At 39.3% G+C, this 18,936-nt stretch overlaps 1 non-coding gene and 1 pseudogene across 1 annotated transcript; one reads left to right on the forward strand and one right to left on the reverse strand.

The window, feature by feature from the left end:
* Positions 1-999: 999 nt before the first annotated feature.
* LOC127675564 (ubiquitin carboxyl-terminal hydrolase 27-like) lies at positions 1,000-4,486 on the reverse strand (annotated as a pseudogene).
* Positions 4,487-12,245: 7,759 nt separating this feature from the next.
* LOC127675846 (U6 spliceosomal RNA) lies at positions 12,246-12,352 on the forward strand. Its single transcript, XR_007975536.1, has one exon. It is a non-coding gene; the product is annotated as a U6 spliceosomal RNA (small nuclear RNA).
* Positions 12,353-18,936: the final 6,584 nt, after the last annotated feature.

Genomic DNA, 18,936 nt, shown 5'->3' on the forward strand with positions numbered 1-18,936 from the left:
TGGTTCTGTATATTGAGTTAGGTCAGATTGTACATGGACATGGAAGCTTTCAAGGAGTCCTAGGGTGTATGAACAGTAGTTACTCCAGGTTAGAGCACATACTTTGGATCCCAGCAGTACTTTGCCGGTTTGACATTTTGTGTGCCTAGAGCACTGCAATTTTATCTTTATTATGGCTAGAAGCATCTCTAGTCTGATGGAGCTTCTGATGGAGTTCAAGAGGGTAAAGTCATTCTCTTCTCAATGGCCACTTTCTAACTGAAATTTTCTTTAAGAGCAGAGCCTACCAAAGACCCCTGCTAAGTAAGTCTAGCTACAACCCAATTTGAAGCAGCAAAGCAATCATCTCCCTAGGACACAGAGCACTCTTGCAACTAGCTCTCCATTTGGAATAACCTTTGCTCTCACTGTGGGCTAGAACTTCCTTGGTTTACCAGAACAAGTGGTCCTGACCCCATCTCCTGCCCCTGATTTGGGAACTTTTTACAGTTTGAGCCCACTCAACTTCTCTGAATTGTCCTGTAGTACAGGTATGGGATTCTGTATTTTACATTTGCGTCTTATAACGAAGTGTGGGATTTCTTTTGATCATTTTTTAGAGTAGAATATTCTTATTATCAGTTCATCTGAAATGCACAGTCAAGAATAGAGATCAGTATTATAAACCTTCACATAATTAATGTGAAGCTGTAGAAAAATGAAACATTAAGCCATGCCTATAGTGTTTTCCATCCTGAATTAACTATATAAGAGGGACACATATGGCAGAAAATAAATCTGTTGCTGCTTTATATATGTCTCCTCTATTGAACTAAGGTAGTGTTGATTTATTTTACTTTTGATTACATTATTTTCTTGTAAAATAAAAAGATAGCTGTCACATGGCATTTGAGGCACTAGTGGGAATGAACTAATCTCTACCACCTTCACCTAGGTAACAGCATGTAGACATTTATGTACTGTGTGTGTGTATGTGTGTGTGTGTGTTATGAAAAGTTACTAATGTTCCAGGACCTGTTTGTGATAGAACAGTAAATCCCCTTCATTGTCCAGCACATCTTTGATACTGGCCTTGGTGATTACGGCATCATTACACCTGAACCCTTGGTCCCTGTGGTGCGGAATGAAGCTGGTGTGGTGACCACTCTCCAAGGTTCCTTGGTGATTAACCACAGCAAACAAGGAATAGTTATTCTTGTTGTTCCCACTATTGCTTGGGAGCTGCAACTGTCCATTCATCCTAACCCTACTCTGTTTTACTGAGTGTTCAAACCATTTGAAATGAAAGCAGGCAACTACTGGTAACTTCTTCATAGCGAGCTGTTTGGTAATTCTTGGTAGCTTTGGCAACTACCACACTTGATTTTGGCACTACTACCTAAGTGCTCTGGCCTTGTAAACCTCTGCAAGCAGTCCGTGAGGGTGGTAACGCCTGGTATATGTCTTTCGCCATTCAGGCTGCTCTCCCTCCCAGGGCTCATGGGCCAGAAGGATGTGCAAGAGCCAGGCAAGTCCAGACTGATGTCCTGGCATGGGTCTATAGTGGTGGAGACACCATGGCAGGCTTGACAGGTGACATCGGACTGCAGGCTACCTGTGAAGATTTGGTCTAGGATGCAGTTATAGTGGTTGGGGTCGCTGGCTAGTTTGCTGACATTGTCACCTTTGCAGTGCCTGTGCAGGGCAATCCAGCACAGCGATGAGGAACTCGTGAACATCCTGTTGCCTGTACCCTGCTAGATGGCGAGCGTGTATCCACACCAGGTGCAGTAACTTATAGGGCACATAAGGAGATGGGCTTTTAGAGTACAAGTCTCAAGAGACATCATATATACTCAACATTACTCTGAATTTGAAATTTCGCATGGGTGCCTACTAGAGGAGACATCTCTCAGTATTGGCATGTCAGGGAAATTGGTATATCAGTAAAGTCTGTGTTGTTAACATGCATTGGTTCTCTACTGGAGTTTAAGATCATTTTCTCCTCTTTGGCTAATGTCCTGTTTAGTTTATGCTGAAAAGAATCCTTCCTCCCAGGATGGAGGTATATATTCTGGTGAGAAATCGCTGTTTGTAGCTTGCTCAGTGTCCTTAGAATGCCAACATTCAGTACACAATGACCTTCATACTCTGCATGAAGATCATTAATTAATTCGAGCACAGTTTCAAGCAGCATAAGGCCATATCTCGAGGATGGCTCATCTCTTCATTCAAATGTGTGCTCGAAAAGGCTCAAGATGGCCATATTTGCTATTTCTTCTAGGCAGTCCTCTGGTATAGGGCCCCTACTTCCATGATTTAGCACATTTGCTAAAACTGAATTAGAGTAGTGAATATGTGCATTTGAGTTCTCAAAAATAGGACATAAGGACCTAAGAGCCATTCATTCCTTTTGCTCTGATGCCTTCCTCTGGTTTCTAATACAGTTTCTCATGTTGTAGCCAGCCCCGACCATAAAATTATTTTCCTTCCTACTTCATAACTGTAATTTTGCTATGTTTATGAATCGTAATGTAAATATCTGATATGCGACCCCTGTGAAAGGGTTGTTCAACCTCCAAAAAGGTCGTGACCCACAGGTTGAGAACTGCTTTTCCACTTAGTCCCTTTCCATCTATCTTCTCAGCATTCCAGCTTAAAGGAAACCTTCCATTCCCCACCCCTTCTCTTTACCACCTCTGTAATGGCTCTGCTGCTTGGTTTATTTAAAGGTTTAAGTAACTGAACCTCCAATTACTCTTCCGTTGGACTTCTCCCTTGACAGCTTTGTAAGTCTTGTCACACGAGGCACATGCTGGCCTGATGTCCACATAGAAAAAAACATTTATTGATGTTAAATGGGTAGGAAGATCAAAAAATAGAAATTCTCTTTGCATCAATCTCTACGAGAATCTCTGGAAAGGATATTATTATTAAGAGGGAAGGAATAGGCACACAAATAATGTAATCAGGCTTGAATAGACCTGAGCACAGATCAAATGTGTAGCCTTAGCAGTGTCTTTTGTTAATTGAAAATTAAAAGTCCTGTCTGTAATGTACACTGAATCACAGTAGAGAATGTTCCTAGTGCAACAAATTGGCTAATAATTTTTTTTAACTTTATAGAGGTATGAAAGCCATACTCATTCAGTTTCAAGCCTTGGATTTTGCCCCTTTGCTGTGGTACAATTTGGAGTTATAATACTTGAGATGCCAAACAAGTATGAGTTGTAGCTTGCAGTTACCCAGTCACAAGCAACCAATACTTCATGATGTAGTTGGCAAAGCCATGATGTAGGTTGGATGTATTAAGGGTATTTGAACATGTGGTATTTATCTGTGATGGGCTTATCTATACATAAACCTGGGTGTGTTGATAAGCATTAGTGTGCATAAAAGGTCCTTATATTATAGCAAGCATTGACTCCTCTTGTTCTCGGTACCCTCCTTAGAATCAGAAGAGATTCTATAAATGGATTGATAAATAGATTGCAGGAAAAGTGACCAACCCTCTACTTCAGATTTCTTTCAAAAGGTACTGTTCAGTTCTCCCAACATCCCTCCTTGCAGTTCCTATGTAGGAACATGCACTCAAGAAATACAAATCAACTTTTTTCTCTACTACTCTTATGACATGTGTTATAAGAAGCACAACCGACAGCACTTTGTGTATTAACAGACTCCACAGCCCAGGGGAAGTTCCCTTTCATTTGACAGAACCAGAATGTAAGTTTATGGTCCCCTGGAAAACCACTTACTGCCCTTCTGGTCAAACCTCAAGAATGTTATTTACCAATGAAAATGTTGATTGCAACATTAATTTCTCTGGGAAAGTTGCCATCTTTACAGAAACTTCATTATGAGGAATGAGTTCTCCCAGAGTTGGGAGGCCTGGTAGGCACCTAATAGATGCTTCCCCAACATTAAAGCAGAGGTTCTCAACATGTGTGTCATGACCCCTTTGGAGGCTCACATGTGTCATGTATATCAGATATTTGCATTATGATTCAAACCAGTAGAAAGTTACAGTTATGAAGTAGCAACAAAATAATGTTATGGCTGGATGTCACCACAATATAGGACACAATATTTTTTAATTTATTAATCATTTTATTTATTTACATTTCAAATGTTTTCCCTCTTTCTGGACCCCTCCATACAATCCCCATCTCCTCCCCTTTGCCTCTAAGAGGGTGCTCCCCTATCAACCCACCCACTCCTGCCTCACCTCTCTAGCATCCCCCCTTCTCTGAGGCATCAAGCACTACCCCTCCTATTGATGCCAGATAAGGCAGTCCTTCGATACATATGTAGCAGGAGCCATGGACCAGCCCATGTATATATATACTCTTTGGTTGATGATTTAAACCCTGGGAGCTCTGAGGGGTCTGGTTAACTAATACTGTTCTTTCTATGGGGTTGCAATTCCATTCATCTCCTTCAGCCCTTCCCCTAACTCTTCCATTGGAGTACCCTGATTCAGTGCAATGGTTGGCTGCATCGGCATCTGTCTTAATCAGGCTCTGGTAGAGCCTCTCCTGTCAGCACTTCTTGGCATCAGCAATAGTGTTTGGGTTTGGTGTCTGCAGACGGGATGGGTCCCCAGGTGGAAGAGTCTCTGGATGGCCTTTCCTTCAATCTCTGCTCCACACTTTGTCCCCATATTTCCTTTAGACAAGGAAAATGCTGAGCTAAAAATTTTGAGATGGGTGGCCCCATCCCTCCACGGGGGTCCATGCCTATCTACTTGAGGTGGTTTCTACAAGCTCTATCTGCCCTTTGTTGGGTATTCTGCCTAATTTTCCCATTGGGTCCTAGGATCCTCTCACATCCCTGGCGTCTGGGACTTTCTAGTAGTTCCCGAAGTTCCTCAACCCCCACTGCTACAAATTTCTATTCATTCTCTTGACTCTCTGGAATTCCCTCCTGTCTCTTCCCATACTTGATCCTGCCCCTTTTTTCCAATCCCTTCCTTTCTCTCACCCAGGTTGCTCCATCCCTCTGCCTCTGTGATTATTTTGTTTCCCTTTCTAAGTGGGGCTGAAGCATTCACACTTTGGTCTTACTTCTTGTTAAGCTTCATATGGTTTGTGAATTTTACTGTGGGTATTCTGAGCTTTTTGGCTAATACCCACTTATCAGTGAGTATATACCATGTATGTCCTTTTGGTCTGGGTTACCTCACTTAGGATATTTTTTAGTTCCATTCATTTACCTACAAAGTTCATGAAGTCATCATTTCTAATAGTTGAATAGTATTCTATTGTGTAAATGTACCACATTATCTGTATCCATTCCTCTGTTTAGGGAAATCCAAGTTAGTTCCAGTTTTTGGCTATTATAAATAAGGCTGCTATGAACATAGTGGAGCATGTGTCCTTGTCACATGTTGGAGTATCTTCTGGATATATGCCCAGGAGTGGTATAGCTGGGTCCTCAGGTAGTATTATGTCCAATATTCTGAGGAAACTCCAGACTGATTTCCAGAGTGGTTGTACCAGCTTGCAATCCCACCAGCAGTGGAGGAGTGTTCCTATTTTTCCATATCCTCACCAGCACCTATTGTCTCCTGAGTTTTTGATCTTAGCCATTCTGACTGGAGTGAGGTGAAATCTCAGGGTTGTTTTGATTTGCATTTCCCTGATTACTAAGGATGTTGAACTTTAGGTGCTTCTCGGCCAATCACAGCACGGTATTAAAGGGTTGCATTAGGAAGGTTAAGAACCACTATCTCTAGAGCTTCAAAATAGAATGATCTGTTTAAATTTTCTCACTTAGCACAGACCAATGTGGTCTGGGAAGGAGAAAGAGCACAGTTCTCCAGTTCCCCTATGGGGACTGAAGTGAGAAGTTGAAATAGGAATCAATTTCCCTCAGGGGAAATTTGTTAATGGAAATATTTTCTTGGGTGCCAAGAGAAAAGGGGTTTTGCAAATTTTCCTATTAACCCTGTAACTTGTGGCAAGCTGTGCATAATCTATGAGGTATGGTTTCCATTCCACCTGAGAGAAATCACCCTATAGGAGTACTGGCTACCTGAGTCCTGTTTCAGAGGTTTTACTGCATGCTCCTGCAGCTCTATGCCACTGCTTTGAGGGTTGCAGTGACGTAGTATATAACATTGGAGCGCTTGGAATAACAAGCCTGTTCATTTCATGGGAAATAGTCTATGTTGGGAGCCGGAGGTTCTTACAAAGTTTGGGTGGCTGGTAATTTAAAAAAAAATCATGAAGAACAAACAACATAGAGGCATGTTTCTTGTTTCTGCTCTTTTCCTAGCATGTCCTTGAGGTAGAATCCCAAAAGAGAGACACTAGATTTAGCCTGCCCCAGACTAAGGCTGCAGGTAGATTGTCTCTTTCCTTGCTTTGGGAATATGAACCAGTCTGGCCTTCCAGCACTCTCTGCTGATATGGGCCATGCATACATTTTGATAAGGTAGATTTGTGGGTAAGAGCACAGGGGAGAAAAGCTGTGCAATGCAAGAGAATATAGTTTTCACTTTTTAATTTCATGCAATGGATTCTTCACTCTTGTTCTGGAACTCGACATATCAAAATTACAGGAAAGACCTAATGAGATTTAGCTCTCTTTAAAAACAAGCAAACATTCTGGGAAGAATAGCTGAAGCTACTAAACACAACAGAGGATGTGGATTGTCTCAAGTCTCCAACATTTGCAATGCTGTCATTTGTATCTAGTTTGGGGGAATGGAATAAAATCAGGTCCCTACATTTCCTCTATATTCTTCCTAAATAAAAAAAGGAAAAGAAAGTTATTATAAATCGACTTTCAGACAAAGGAGAAACTACCTTGAGTGTTGTTTTTGTAATGAAATGACATTTTAAGGCAACTACCTGCCATCCAGATGAATTACACCATTGCACAAAGCAGCAGAAGTATCTGGAGAAATAATTGCTGTAAATGCTGAGTTGCTTCACACAGTCTTATTTGAGCTGTTCTTACTCTGATGTTATAAGAATGCTCAGACCTTGTTCATATTTGAAAATACCAAATAAAAGTGGATACACAAATATATTTCATCTGAATGTCTCAAAAGCAAATGAGAAAGATTGCCATCAGCAATGCAAAGAACTTCTACCTACTATGTAACAATCATTTGGCTTCATGGGATGCTAATAGTAGCTCAGAAATAATCAGAATGAGAAATGTACCTTGGTAATTTAGATTATGGTCTCTCATGTCAGACCATTTGCTAAAATAGGAAGACATTTTAGAAATCTTACAGCTTAGAACATAAAGTTCTAGGTCACCAATTTTTGTTTGTTTTCTTCCTTCTCATTCTTCTTTTTGTTCTCCCCTCTCCTCTCCTCCCCTCCCCTCCTCTCCCCTCCCCTCTCCTCCCTTCCCTTCTCCTCTCACTCTCTCTCTTCCCCTCTGTCTCTCCTCTATTCCCCCCTTTCAGTCTTTCTCTCTTTTTGGCAACCTTTTTAATCGAGGTAGTGTCTCAGTCTGTAGCCCCAGCTGCCCTGCAACCTACTTTATAGTACAGGTTGGACTTGAACTTATGATCATCCTGCCTCTGTCTCCTAGGGACTGGAATTACTACATATGACCTACATCTGACTCAAGATGACCAATTTTTTTTATGAGCATCACTGTTAATACAGCCACAGGAGGCAGTAAAGCACAGATAGTTACCAGCATCAATATGCACTATATCATTCTAACATGAAGTATAAATTTCATTCTAACATGAAGTATTTATTTCAACTAATTGTTTTGTATTTCTTCCTTTGGTTACCAGAATGTTACTGTTTCAACAAAAATAACAAGGGGAATAACAGTGTATCTATGAAATGAGAACATATAATAGAATAATTAGTAATACACATATATACTATTGCTTGAACACCCTAAGTACCCAGACAAAAAGAGCCTTGGCTCTAAAACTTATTCTATAAGGATAATTGGTTGATTAGAACTTTTATGATTATGAGAATAGAAATGTTTCAGGTCTAGAGCTAAGTTATCTTCAGTCTATATCCCCTTCATTAGCCATCATTGCTTACCTCTTTGTGCGACCTAACATCTTTGTGACAATTAGGTAAACCCTAACAGGCCTTTATTCAACTTCCCCCAAACAAAAGGCAAAGAACGTCATTAGTTAAAATCTAAGCTCTACAGCATAGATTTCCCTGCTTTACATATCTACCTGATGATGCCACTAATGTAATAATGTATTTTAAAATTGCCATCATCTATTAATTTCTTCTTCTTCTTCTTCTTCTTCTTCTTCTTCTTCTTCTTCTTCTTCTTCTTCTTCTTCTTCTTCTTCTTCTTCTTCTTCTTCTTCTCTTTCTCTCTCTCTCTCTCTCTCTCTCTCTCTCTCTCTCTCTCTCTCTCTCTCTCTCTCTCTCTTGGAGATGGGGGTCTTACTATATAGTACTGGCTAGCCTGGAACTCAATATGTAGACCAGGCTGGTCTCAAACTCATGGAGATACATTTGCCTGCTTCTGCCTTGTGAGTATTAGGATTGTGTCTTAGTCAGGGTTTCTATTCCTGCACAAACATCATGATCAAGAAGCAAGTTGAGGAGGAAAGGGTTTATTCATCTTATACCTTCCACACTGCTGTTCATCACCAAAGGAAGTCAGGACTGGAACTCAAGCAGGTCAGGAAGCAGGAGCTGATGCAGAGGCTATGGAGGGATGTTTCTTACTGGCTTGCTTCCTCTGGCTTGCTCAGCCTGCTCTCTTATAGAACCCAAGACTACCAGCCCAGAGATGGCACCACCCACAATGGGCCCTTCCCTCTTGACCATTAATTGAGAAAATGCCCCACAGCTGAATCTCATGGAGGCACTTCCCTAACTGAAGCTCCTTTCTCTGTGATAACTCCAGCCTGTGTCAAGTTGACACACAAAAACAGCCAGTAATAATTGGAAGCATACACCACCATTCTCATCTGTTCTTCAATGTGTAAAAACTGCATGAAACTGTTGTTGTGTTGGAACATGGTATTTGGGGCAACCTTGATCTGTTTTTTGATCGCAACCACTTATATTTGACTCCAGAATGTCTTTTATTCCCCTTGAGGTGAGAGCTGTGTTTTTACATCAACAATATAGAATATGAAACATGAGGATTCCTATGAAATTACATGTTTCTTATTTTCTGTTTGTCTACACAAATGACATTTTCAAACAAAGTTGTAACATAACTCATAAAGAGTAAATATTAATATTAGTGATAGTTTGTATAAAAAGTTTAGTGACAGTTTTATAATGCTTTCTATTGTTTGATCTAAAAACATATTCATAATTCTGTGGATAGCTGTAGTGCTTTACACTTGGTCGGATAGTGTTCTGCCACTAGGCTACATGCCTAAGCACCTAGTTATTTGCTTTAGTTCCACTTTATATAAAAATGTAAATGTTATTTATGACTATTACATTGTCACATTATGTACATCTGGAACATAACACCATGTTTTGATGCAGATATTCATTATGTACTGATCAAATCAATGTAATTGCTCTGACTAGTTTTATGTCAACTTGACACAAGTGAGAATCGTTTTGGAAAACAAGGAAACCTTAATTGAGAAAATGCCTCCACCAGATTGGCCTGTGTGCAAGCCTGTGGTTCTTTTTTTTTTTTTTTTATTGATGATTGATGGGAAGGAAGTAACCCATTGTGGGTGGTGCCATCCCTGGGCTGGTGGTTCTGGGTGCTATAAGAAAGCAGGCTGAGCAAGCTACAAGGAGCAAGCCAGTATGCAGCAGGCCTCTATGGCCTCTGCATCAGCTCCTGCCTCCAGGTTCCTGCCCTGTTTGAGTTCCTCTCCTGACTCCCTTCAGTGATGGACTATGATGTGGAAGTGTAAGCTTAAAATAAACCCTTTCCTCCCCAAGTTGTTTTTGAATATGGTGTTTTATCACTGCAATAGAAGAAGCTTTAATGAAGACACAATTAACATGCCCATACCTCAAATATTTACCATGTCTTTTAAAAACTTATATTAAATTTGTTCTTTGACAATCACATACATGTGTACAGTTTGTTCTGAGTCTATTATCCTCACCATCTTATCTTGCTCTCATCCCCATTACCCTCACCCTCCTCCCTACAAGTCTCTTTCCATTTATGTCCTTTCGGGGTGGGGGAAGTATCTCACTATTCAGCTTTAGCTAGCCAAAAACTTGCTATTTAGATCAAGCTGGTCTTAACCTCACAAAGATTTGCCTTCCTCTGCCTCCTGAATGCTGGGCTTAAAGACAAGGGCCACCATGCCCAGCTTGTATTTTTTTCTTAAAAAAATAATTGGCATAATATATCAGAAATCATTATGACATTTTGAAAAATGTGTGTTTTAGTGATTATTTTTCATTCCCATCTCTCTCTCTCTCTCTCTCTCTCTCTCTCTCTCTCTCTCTCTCTCACACACACACACACACACACACACACACACACACACACACACCAGCCCCTGCTACTCCTAACCCTCCTTTTGGCCTCCTTAGTCTCTTTTCTACTTTCCTCTTTCATGTCCCAAGAGTCCTTTGGCCCATAATAAGACACAGATTTAGCCTAGATGTCCATTAACTGATGAATGTACAATGAAAATGTGGTTTGTATGGACAATGGAATTTTATTCTGCTATAAAGAAAAACAAAAATTATGAAACTTCTAGGAATCAGATGAACCTGGAATTTATAATGCTAAGTGAGGTAACACTAAGAAAGTCAAAAGTTGCATTTTTTCCACATATGTGGATCCTAGATATAATGTATTCATGGCCTATATATGGTATATATTATATTTGCATATATTAGCCATATGAAAATATGAGTAAAGCCAATATGTTTTTTTAAAAGAGAATTGGCTCCTCTAGATATTTTGAAATATGTAAAAAACACCGCACCTAATTCTTAGTATCCTATTGTGGGAAAGAACAGCAGAATTTTCCCCTTCTGCCTAAGTATTAGTTTGTATTCCTTGACCAATCAAAGAGATTTTTATACCACACTCTTATACACTTTACTCTTTGTAACTACCAGAATTTATGAAATTAGCAGAAAAAAATCAAGGAAAGCACCTACGACAGGATAAATGGTATGAGCAACAAAAACAAATGTAGAAAAAAATGAATTGTATCAACCACAGAAAAGGCATTGTGTTAGATGGGGTTCTGAAACTGCTGTGATGAAACACCATGCCCCCAAAACAAGTTGGGAACGAAAGGGTTTATTTGGCTCAAACTTCCACATTGCTATTCATCACTGAAGGAAGTAAGAACAGGAAAGAGGGTGGGAACCTGGAGGCAGGAACTGATGCAGAAGCCATAGAGGGGTGCTGCTGACTGGCTTGCTCACCCTGCTTTTTTATAGCACTCAGGACCATCAGCCCAGGGATAGTACTATCAACAATGGGCTGGGTCCTTCCCCATTGATCACTAATTCAGAAAATGCCTTACAGCTGGGTCTCATGGAGGCATTTCCTCAATTGAGGCTCCTTTCTTTCTGATGACTCCAGCTTGTGTCTAGTTGACATACAAAACCAGACAGTACAGACACCAAGCAATAGAATGATAAGACAATCTGTACACTGGAAGAAAGTGTTTGCCACTAGACATATGTTAAGAGATTAATATTTAAATTATATAAAGGAACTCCTAAAACCAAACATCAAAATACAAAGATATTAATAAATCTGGGCAATAGGCCTAAAGAGACATTTTAAAATATTTTAAAAGAAAATATGCAGCTCATGCCCAACCAATACATTATAAAAATTAGTCAGCTTCACTGATCATATCACAAATGTGAATCCAACCCACAATGAAATAAATAATTTAAAGAGACCTATGATATCTGATGAGACAGAAGCAGTAATAGCAGTAATAAAAAAAGCTCCCAACTAAAAAAACCTCAAGGCCAAGTGGATCTATCAAAGAGCTCTACCAGAGCTTTAAAGAAGAAACTAACACCAGTGCTTCTTAAACTTCCAGAAAAAAAATAGAGAAGGGGGAAACTTCCCAAATCATTTTTACAAAGCCAGGGTTACCCTGATACCAAAACCAGGTAAAGAACTCAACAAACAAAATTAAATTATTAGTCGATATATCTGAGGAATGTAGAGGCAAACCAAACCAAATCAAACCAAACCAAACCAAACGAAACCAAACCAAACCAAACCAAACCAAACCAAACCAAACCAAACTAAACCAAACCAAAAAAACCCAACTAAAATAATCCCATTCTAAAACTGAATTCAAGAACACACTACAAAGAGTATCCACCATGCTCACTTTGGCAGCACACATACTAAAATTGGAGCGATACAGAGAAGATTAGCATGGCCTCTGCACAAGGATGGCATGCAAATTTGTGAAGCGTTCCATACTTTTGCATGGTATTGGTATAGGCAGGTAGATCAATGGAATAGGACTGAAGACCCAGAAATGAACCCATACACCTATGGTCACTTGATCTTTGACAAAGGAGCTGAAAGCATCCAGTGGAAAAAAGATAGCCTTTACAACAAATGGTGCTGGATGAATTGGAGGTCAGCATGCAGAAGAATGCAAATTGATCCATTCTTATCTTTTTGTACTAAGCTCAAGTCCAAGTCGATCAAGGACCTCCACATAAAGCCAGATATACTGAAACTAATAGAAAAGAAACTGGGGAAGAGCCTTGAGCACAGGGGCATAGGGGAAACACCTGAACAGAACACCAATAGTTTATACTCTTAGATCAAGAATTGACTAATGGGACCTCATAAAATTACAAAGTTTCTGTAAGGCAAAGGGCACTGTCAATAGGATAAAACAGCAACCAACAAACTGGGAAAAGATCTTTACCAACTTGACATCTGATCGAGAACTAATATCCAATATATACAAAGAACTCAAGAAGTTAGACTCCAGAGAACAAAATAACCTATTAAAAATGGGGTACATAGCTAAACAGCGAATTCTCAATTGAGGAATATTGAATGGCCGAGGAACACCTAAAGAAATGTTCAACATCCTTAGTCATCAGGGAAATGCAAATCAAAACAACCCTGAGATTTCACCTCACACCAGTCAGATTGGCTAAGATTAAAAACTCAGGAGACAGCAGATGCTGGTGAGGATGTGGGGAAAGAGGAGCACTCCTCTACTGCTGGTGGGATTGCAAGCTGGTACAACCACTCTGGAAACCATTTTGTCCTTTCCTCAGAAAATTGGGCATAATACTACCAGAGGACCCTGTTATAACACTCCTGGGCATATACCCAGAGAATTCTCCAGCATGTAATAAGTACATATGCTCCACTATGTTCATAGCAGCCTTATTTATAATAACCAGAAGCTGGATAGAACCCATATTTCCCTCAACGGAAGAATGGATACAGAAAAATGTGGTATATATACACAATGTATATATGTATATATATGAGTAGTATATATATATACTACTCAGCTATTAAAAACAATGAATTCATGAAATTCTTAGGCAAATAGGTGGAACTGGAAATTATCATCCTGAGTGAAGTAACCCAATCACAAAAGAATATACAAGGTATTTACTCACTGATAAGTGGATTTTAGCTCAGAAGCTTGGAATACCCAAGACACAATTTACACACCAAATGAAGCTCGAGAAGAAGGAAGAACAAAGTATGGATACTCTGGTCCTTTTTAGAAGGGGGAACAAAATACCCACAGAAGGAGATACAGAGACAAAGTGTGGAGCAGAGTCTGAGGCAAAGACTACCTAGTAATCCATCCCATATACAGTTACAAAACCCAGACACTATTATCGATGCCCACAAGTACTTGCTGACCAGAGCTGGATATAACTGTCACCTGGAAGGCTCTGCTAGTGCATGACAAATGCAGAAAGGGACACTCTCAGCCAGCCATTGAACTGAGCACAGGGTTCCCAATGGAGGAGCTAGAGAAAGGATCCAAGGAGCTGAAGGGGTTTACAGCGCTATAGGAGGAACAACAATATGAGCCACCCAGTACTCCCAGAGCTCCCAGGGACAAAACCATCAACCAAAGAGTACACATGGAGTTACCCATGGCTCCAGACACATAGGCAGCAGAGGATGGCCTTGATGGACATCAAAGGGAGGAGAGGCCCTTGGTCCTGGAAAGGCACGATGCAGCAGTGTAGGGGAAGCGGAAGAGGGTTGATTGGGGAATGGGGAAGGGGAGACAGGTTATGGGATTTTTGGGGGATGGAAACCAGGGAAGGGGACAACATTTGAAATGTAAATAAAGAATATAATAAAAAAAGAAAAACAACAACAACAACAAAAAAGAATATCCACCATAAGTAAGTAGACTTTATCCAGCAATGGAGAGATGGTTTAAAGTAGATGAATCAATAAACATAAGCCACCATATAAATAGGCCAACAGAAACTACATAATCATCTCATTAGATATAGAAGTGATTTTGACAAAATCAAATGCCCCTTCATGATAAAGGTCCTGTAGAATCTAGGACAAAGGCCATATCTCAGCATAATAAAGGCAATATAGGAAAACCATAGCAACATCTTGCTAAATGAACAAACACCATATTATTTCCAGCAAAACAAACAAACAAACAAAAAAAACCAAGACAAAGGTGAGCACTCTCCTCCTCCCTTCTGTTTAGTGTAAGAGTTGAAGTCTTAGCTAGAGAAATAAGACAAGGAAATACAAACAGGAATAGAAGAAGTCAAAGTATACTTATTTGCAGACGATATGATTTTATATATAAAAGGCCCTAAAGACTCAACCATAAAAAACTCCTACATCTAATAAACCTTTTCATCAAATTAGCAGATATAAAATTAGCACACACAAATGACAAATGTGAAAAGAAAGAAATAAGGAAAACAACAGTTTACACTAGCCTAGAAAAAAATGAGTAAATCTTAACCAAAACATGAAAGACTTGCACAATGAAAACTTAAGACATGGAAAAAATGAAACTGAAGAAGCTCTCAGAACACAGAAATACCTCCTATAGTCATGGGTTTATAGGATTAATATTGTGAAAATGACCATCCTACCAAAAGCAATCTTCAGATTCAGTGCAATCCCCGTCAAAATTCCAATGCAATTCTCACAGAAAAAAAAATTTAATTTTTAAAAAAATCTTAAATTTCATATGGAAATATAAAATATCATCAAGGATATCCAAAACAAACATGATTGGTAATAATATGAAATTGTTAGAGGTATCACCATTCCGGACTTTAAGTTATACCACAGAACTACAAAAACAAAACAAACAAACTCCCGCCCCAGACTCACTGATCAATACACTAGAATTGAGGAGCCATGCACAAGTCTATATGAGTACAGCCACTTAATTTTTAACAAACAGAAGAAATGAAATGGAATAAGTGCAGGTAGAAGAATGAACCTAGATCCTTCTCTCTCACCCTGCAGAAACAAAATAAAACAAAACAACCAGCCAAACAATAACAACAACAACAGCAACAACCCCCTCCCCATTCCAAAAGGATCAAGAACTGCAATGGAATTGAAATATTCCCCTCTAGATGGAAGAGTGAGCCTAAGTAGATCCATGCAAGGTTAGTTGGTTCCAATAAACTGATGAAACACACCCAAGAAACTCAGAAAGTTATGATTTTCTAGTGGTCTTCCCAAGGTTGTTTAAGAGGCATACAATTGCTTTGGAGCTGGTGACCTTTCAGAGGTGTTGCCTCTTGTGCAAGGCACTCTGGGGATCATCTTATATTCATTGTCATTGCTGACATGGGCATTTTGCAGACAAGTGGCCCATGGTCATGTAAGTAGCCAAACAAAATCGTTGGATCACCAAAATAAAAGGAACTTGACATAGCCCTAATACCCTGAATATAATGGAAGGGACAAAAGTAGAGACTGGTTGAACTGGCACCGAAAAGGACTTTCTGAACAGGTTCTCAATAGTGCAAGCATTAAGATGCAACAATTACTAAAGGGAGCCTCTTGAAGCCAAAAAGCTCTGTACAGCAAAGGGCACCATAATTTGAGTGAAGAGGCAGCCTACAGAATGGACAAGCCTCTACCTTTACAGGCTATATATCTGAGTATCAAGAGTATTAAAAAACAAGAAAGAAAAAAAAACCCCTTAAACATCAAGAAACCAACCCCTTCCCAGCACCTACATACTCATGGCCAATAACAATACAAAATACATTTGGCCACCTTCAGAAGTTTCTAGACTCTTTTGGTCTCCACACTGTTTAAAGCCCAGAGTCTAAATTCTCTTCGGAGACTCAAGGCTACCTCTTAATTGTAACCTCCTGTGCCACCAATTAGAGACCAAGTGTTAAAATACCTGAGTCTATTGAGGACATTCCTCATCCACTCCATCACAAAGAGTTAAATTGGTTTGGGGGCGGGAGGGCAGCATAGAGGAGGTAATGTAGGGAAGGATAAAAAAAGACCCTTTGAAAAAGTCCTATGGAAACCTATTACTTCATGAAACCCCTCCCTAGCTATAAACAATCACTGCTGGGAAAGGAAGTTCTTTTTAAGAATGTGGCCACTACACTCCAATGAAGGCAACATATGCGAGAATCTGTGAGCAGCATAAACTGGAGAGATAGTCTTAGAAAAGGGATAAAGGCAGGGTGAGTAGGTAAGGGGAGTGTGGCTTGGAGGAATTCGAGGAGTTGGAGGAGGGAACTCTGAACGTGATCAAAGCACATTGTATGAAATTCTCAAGAACTAATAGAAACTTAAAAATACATGCATTTCATGTACTAGTTGACATTTTTAGATTGTGAGAAGTACTCTCCAGGTATCCAAAAATGTCACTCTACTGTGTCTCCTATATTCTTATCAGCAAGTCTAGTCATTTTAATCTATAAATTCCTCATATAGCCTCTTTGTATCTAAAGTACTGTAACTTCTAAGCACACTGAAACACATTTCATGCCATCACATTTTAATTTTCTGTTTATCAGAGAAAATGGATTTAAAGTCCAGAAATTATTTAAATTTGTGAAACCATAGTCGGATTCCAAATCAGTAAGCTTGGTAGTGAAGTTCCAGAAGTCGTTTTATAGCATGTTTGCATTTTTCTGGTATTTCTTTTTTTTTAATTTATTGATATATTTATTTACATTTCAAATGATTTCCCCTTTTCTGGACCCCCACTCCCCGAAAGTCCCATCAGTCCCCTTCCCTCCCCCTGTTTTCCCACCCAACCCTTTCCACTTCCCTGTTCTGATTTTGCTCTATACTGTTTTTTTTAGCGGTCTTATTTTGAATAAAGGCCATGGTTTAGGAGAAATGAGGTGTTTTTATTGTTTTGTTTTGTTGCTGCAACCTGTGTGTGATATTGACCTTAAGCCAATCCACTCTTTCCTGGCTGGCCTGAACGACAGTTATATTCTTGTCTTGCTTCTAGCTCGACTCAGTATGCCTCAACTTTGTTCTGTAAGGCCATATCCAGAGGATGAAGTTACAGTTTCCCCAAACTCCAACACCTATCTGTGACCAAAAAGCCTTTCCAGGAAATTCTCATCTGCCAAAAGCTGTTTGTTTTACCCAATTCAACCCTGAGGGATAATGAGTGAAGACAATTAGCATATGTAGATGATTTTCACAGGGTCTAGAGTAGTAACTTTACATTTCTATCTCTTCCATCTAGGCCCACTGTTTCTGCCCAGCTCCTTTGTTGTCACTGTAAAATGCCTTGTCACCTCCATACAGATCAAAGCTGCCCTCCGTTGTTAATGATGGTCTGTTTCTTCTATTGCAGTAACATATTTCTGATTAAAATCTTCCATTACTGCATTAAGTAGTGGCTTTATTTATTTATGTTTGGTGGTTGCTTATCTTTTCCTCAAAGATCTTAAAACAGTTTTGAAGACATGACTTAACTATTTCTTTTACTATACTCCTCTTTTTTTCCCTTATTTTAATGTATTTTCAAATGAGATTATTCTCTCACAGTTTGAAAATACGTATATTTATACTGTAATATATAATACATACATTATTTATATTATATAGACCAACATTTTAGCATCTTTGTGACCAAGAAAAATGATAGCCATCTTTCATGCACATGTCTAAGGAGGCTGTGTGCTTCCATTTCTCTAGTGAAAAATCTCATTAACTACATCTACGGTTTTTGTTTTGTTTTGTTTTGGTTTGGTTTGTTTTTTTGTTTTTTTTTTATGGTAAACAAACTAAAATGTAACCATGACTTTTCATGATGAAAATCTCAGTACCATAGCTAAGTTACTCTCATTTTATCAGTTCTGTACAAAAAAGTTTGCATATTTATCAGATACAAGTTTTCGTTTTATTGAAGAAGCTGTACCCACTGATAACTCTTACCCCTCATCAAAGAAGATTGTCTTTGCAGCAGATGGAGATGATTATAGAGGACTATAACTCATCATCATTGATACAATATAGTCCCTAATATCTAAGGCTACAAAAACATTGTGGAAGAGGAAGTGGGAAGATTATAGGAGCCAGAGGACCAGGACCTCCTCTGTGAGATATTGTCTTCTAGGCATGACAGGGAAGCTACACCCAGGAAGTCTCAACAATATAGTTGTCTAAGCAAGAACTGCTTAATGACAACACCATTGACAGGCCAGCTTGGATGGGGTGAAATTCACAAGGCTGGATGAACAGTACAGGTGATACATGGTTACTGAAAAAGAGCAGATCAGTTCAATTTAGGGACAAGCCTCCTCATAGGTTATCTAATATTCAGTGATCAGCCCCAAATGCATGTAACATATGAGAAACATTAAATGAACTATGCTGGTTTTATATGTGTGTGTGTGTGTGTGTGTGTGTTTGTGTGTGTGTGTTTGTGTGTGTGAATATGTGTGTGTGTGTCCTGTGTGACAATAATAAAAGGGAAGAGATCATTAATTTGAAAGAGGAGACATGAAAGAAATGAGGCAGGAGGGGGAAGGGTGAAAATTATGTAGATATAGTATTCATCTATAGAATTCTCAAAAA

The sequence above is a fragment of the Apodemus sylvaticus genome, chromosome X (genome assembly GCF_947179515.1).
Source record: "Apodemus sylvaticus chromosome X, mApoSyl1.1, whole genome shotgun sequence".
NCBI lineage: Eukaryota > Metazoa > Chordata > Mammalia > Rodentia > Muridae > Apodemus > Apodemus sylvaticus.